This window comes from Oncorhynchus gorbuscha, linkage group LG09, assembly GCF_021184085.1.
Source record: "Oncorhynchus gorbuscha isolate QuinsamMale2020 ecotype Even-year linkage group LG09, OgorEven_v1.0, whole genome shotgun sequence".
Lineage (NCBI taxonomy): Eukaryota > Metazoa > Chordata > Actinopteri > Salmoniformes > Salmonidae > Oncorhynchus > Oncorhynchus gorbuscha.
The window spans coordinates 8,284,392-8,289,391 of record NC_060181.1 but is presented as its reverse complement, the minus strand read 5'-3'; positions in this window follow the sequence as shown (position 1 = coordinate 8,289,391).

The window sequence follows — 5,000 nt, the reverse complement described above, 5'->3', positions numbered from 1 at the left end:
ACTAACCTTTAGCTCGGAAAGCTCTCGCCAGTTTGAACAACGCGACGCTAACCAGAGCATAACGGACCTATTTTTAAAAAAACTTACCCCCGGATTCCCACCACAAACGGAACATTCTTCAGCTGGATCTTCGCAACTAGCTATCGAGCTAAACAGCAACCCTGGTTGATTACTCCTGGCTAGCGTTTCCACCCACGTAGCTTGAAGCTAGCCCGGCCAGAGCTCCTAGCATACTCCTGGGCTACAATACCTTGACTACAACCGGTCTATCGATATCACGGCATGAAGAGGAATAAACAGACTCACCCCATCGCGACGTCCTCCAAAGGCTAACTCGCTATCTCCTTGCTTGTTAGTTCGGCATGCTAACTGCTAGCTTGTTTAGCCCAGGTCCGCTAACTACTACCTTGTTTACCCCGGCCTGCTAATCTGTTAGCTTGTTAGCACAGGCCTGCTAACCGTCTGCATCGCCGCGTCCCAAAAACGCAGTGGCCCATATGTACTCTATCTCTTCCCGATTTAAAAAAAAATGTGTTTATACCTTCCGGAAACCTGCCTCACCCAATGTGATACGGAATCGCGGTTATCTTTATTTTTAGAACACACTCAAGAACCTCCAGAAGCTAACCAGCTAGCTAGCTACAAGCTATTTAGTAATTGTTAGTTTTCTTAACCTGGATAACACTCGCCAGCCCAGCCCCCCTGCCCCATCCACCGCTGCCCCCTGGACTCTGATCACTTGGCTACATAGCTGATGCACGCTGACTGTCCATTAATCACGCTACTCCATTCTGCTTGTTTGTTTTATCTGTCGGCCGAGTTGCCTAGTCAATGCCATCTCACCTGCTGTTGTTATGCTAGCTGATTAGCTGTTGTCTCACCCACTGTTTTAGCTAGCTTTCCCAATTCAACACCTGTGTTTACTGTATGCCTCGCTGTATGTCTCTCTCAAATGTCAATATGCCTTGTATACTGTTGCTCAGGTTAGTTATCATTGTTTTAGTTCACAATGGAGCCCCTAGTCCTATTCCTCATACCCCTGATACCTCCTTTGTCCCACCTCCCACATATGCGGTGACCTCACCCATTACAACCAGCATGTCCAGAGATAAAACCTCTCTCATCATCACCCAGTGCCTGGGCTTACCTCCGCCGTACCCGCACCCCACCATACCCCTGTCTGTGCATTATGCCCTGAATATATTCTACCATGCCCAGAAACCTGCTCCTCTTATTCTCTGTCCCCAACGCTCTAGGCGACCAGTTTTGATAGCCCTTAGCCGCACCCTCATACTACTCCTTCTCTGTTCCGCGGGTGATGTGGAGGTAAACCCAGGCCCTGCATGTCCCCAGGTACCCTCATTTGTTGACTTCTGTGATAGAAAAAGCCTTGGTTTCATGCATGTCAACATTAGAAGCCTCCTCCCTAAGTTTGTTTTACTCACTGCTTTAGCAAACTCTGCTAACCCTGATGTCCTTGCCGTGTCTGAATCCTGGCTCAGGAAGGCCACCAAAAATTCAGAGATTTCCATACCCAACTATAACATCTTCCGTCAAGATAGAACTGCCAAAGGGGGAGGAGTCGCAGTCTACTGCAGAGATAGCCTGCAAAGTAATGTCATACTTTCCAGGTCCATACCCAAACAGTTCGAACTACTAATTCTGAAAATTACTCTCTCCAGAAATAAGTCTCTCACTGTTGCCGCCTGCTACCGACCCCCCTCAGCTCCCAGCTGTGCCCTGGACACCATTTGTGAATTGATTGCCCCCCATCTAGCTTCTGAGTTTGTTCTGTTAGGTGACCTAAACTGGGATATGCTTAACACCCCGGCAGTCCTACAATCTAAGCTAGATGCCCTCAATCTCACACAAATCATCAAGGAACCCAACAGGTACAACCCTAACTCTGTAAGCAAGGGCACCCTCATAGACGTCATCCTGACCAACTGGCCCTCCAAATACACCTCCGCTGTCTTCAACCAGGATCTCAGCGACCACTGCCTCATTGCTTGTATCCGCTACGGTGCCGCAGTCAAATGACCACCCCTCATCACTGTTAAAGGCTCCCTAAAACACTTATGTGAGCAGGCCTTCCTAATCGACCTGGCCTGGGTATCCTGGAAGGACATTGACCTCATCCCGTCAGTTGAGGATGCCTGGTCATTCTTTAAGAGTAACTTCCTCACCATATTAGATAAGCATGCTCCGTTCAAAAAATGCAGAACTAAGAACAGCCCTTGGTTCACTCCAGACCTGACTGCCCTCGACCAGCACAAAAACATCCTGTGGCGGACTGCAATAGCATCGAACAGTCCCCGCGATATGCAACTGTTCAGGGAAGTCAGGAACCAATACACGCAGTCAGTCAGGAAAGCTAAGGCCAGCTTCTTCAGGCAGAAGTTTGCATCCTGTAGCTCCAACTCCAAAAAAGTTCTGGGACACTGTGAAGTCCATGGAGAACAAGAGCACCACCTCCCAGCTGCCCACTGCACTGAGGCTAGGGAACACGGTCACCACCGACAAATCCATGATTATCGAAAACTTCAACAAGCATTTCTCAACGGCTGGCCATACCTTCCGCCTAGCTACTCCTACCTCGGCCAACAGCTCTGGCCCCCCCGCAGCTCCTCGCCCAAGCCTCTCCAGGTTCTCCTTTACCCAAATCCAGATAGCAGATGTTCTGAAAGAGCTGCAAAACCTGGACCCGTATAAATCAGCTGGGCTTGACAATCTGGACCCTCTATTTCTGAAACTATCCGCCGCCATTGTCGCAACCCCTATTACCAGCCTGTTCCACCTCTCTTTCATATCGTCTGAGATCCCCAAGGATTGGAAAGCTGCCGCAGTCATCCCCCCTATTCAAAGGGGGAGACACCCTGGACCCAAACTGTTACAGACCTATATCCATTTTGCCCTGCCTATCTAAGGTCTTCGAAAGCCAAGTCAACAAACAGGTCACTGACCATCTCGAATCCCACCGTACCTTCTCCGCTATGCAATCTGGTTTCCGAGCCGGTCACGGGTGCACCTCAGCCACACTCAAGGTACTAAACGACATCATAACCGCCATCGATAAAAGACAGTACTGTGCAGCCGTCTTCATCGACCTTGCCAAGGCTTTCGACTCTGTCAATCACCATATTCTTATCGGCAGACTCAGTAGCCTCGGTTTTTCGGATGACTGCCTTGCCTGGTTCACCAATTACTTTGCAGACAGAGTTCAGTGTGTCAAATCGGAGGGCATGTTGTCCGGTCCTCTGGCAGTCTCTATGGGGGTGCCACAGGGTTCAATTCTCGGGCCGACTCTTTTCTCTGTGTATATCAATGATGTTGCTCTTGCTGCGGGCGTTTCCCTGATCCACCTCTACGCAGACGACACCATTCTGTACACTTTCGGCCCGTCATTGGACACTGTGCTATCTAACCTCCAATCGAGCTTCAATGCCATACAACACTCCTTCCGTGGCCTCCAACTGCTCTTAAACGCTAGTAAAACCAAATGCATGCTTTTCAACCGATCGCTGCCTGCACCCGCTTGCCCGACTAGCATCACCACACTGGATAGTTCCGACCTTGAATATGTGGACACCTATAAGTACCTAGGTGTCTGGCTAGACTGCAAACTCTCCTTCCAGACCCATTTCAAACATCTCCAATCGAAAATCAAATCAAGTGTCGGCTTTCTATTCCGCAACAAAGCCTCCTTCACTCACGCTGCCAAGCTTACCCTAGTAAAACTGACTATCCTACCGATCCTCGACTTCGGCGATGTCATCTACAAAATTGCTTTCAACACTCTTCTCAGCAAACTGGATGCAGTTTATCACAGTGCCATCCGTTTTGTCACTAAAGCACCTTATACTACCCACCACTGCGACTTGTATGCTCTAGTCGGCTGGCCCTCGCTACATATTCGTCGCCAGACCCACTGGCTCCAGGTCATCTACAAGGCCATGCTAGGCAAAGCTCCGCCTTATCTCAGCTCACTGGTCACGATGGCAACACCCATCTGTAGCACGCGCTCCAGCAGGTGTATCTCATTGATCATCCCTAAAGCCAACACCTCATTCGGCCGCCTTTCATTCCAGTACTCGGCTGCCTGTGACTGGAACGAATTGCAAAAATCGCTGAAGTTGGAGACTTTTATCTCCCTCACCAACTTCAAACATCAGCTATCTGAGCAGCTAACCGATCGCTGCAGCTGTACATAATCTATTGGTAAATAGCCCACCCATTTTCACCTACCTCATCCCCACAGTTTTTATTTATTTACTTTTCTGCTCTTTTGCACACCAATATCTCTACCTGTACATGATCATCTGATCATTTATCACTCCAGTGTTAATCTGCAATATTGTAATTATTCGCCTACCTCCTCATGCCTTTTGCACACATTGTATATAGACTCCCCTTTTTTCTCTACTGTGTTATTGACTTGTTAATTGTTTACTCCATGTGTAACTCTGTGTTGTCTGTTCACACTGCTATGCTTTATCTTGGCCAGGTCGCAGTTGCAAATGAGAACCTGTTCTCAACTAGCCTACCTTGTTAAATAAAGGTGAAATAAAAAAAATTAAAAAAAGCCTATTGATTAAGACCATTGATAAAGCCTATTGGTAACTCCTATTGATCAAGCCTATTGATTAAGATGACGCTGGTCTCATATTCAGTAGTTCTTCTCGACTGTATCTAATGAAACCTAAGATGACCTGGGGTACTAATGTAAGAAATAACACGTAAAAAAAAAAAAAATTAAACTGCATAGTTTCCTAGGAACGCGAAGCGAGGCGGCCATCTCTGTCTCTTAAGAAAGCTAAGGTAACTGAGCTAAATGACTACCGCCCCGTAGCACTCACTTCCGTCATCATGAAGTGCTTTGAGAGACTAGTCATGGACCATATCACCTCCACCCTACCTGACACCCTAGACCCACTCCAATTTGCTTACCGCCCAAATAGGTCCACAGACGATGCAATCTCAACCACACTGCACACTGCCCT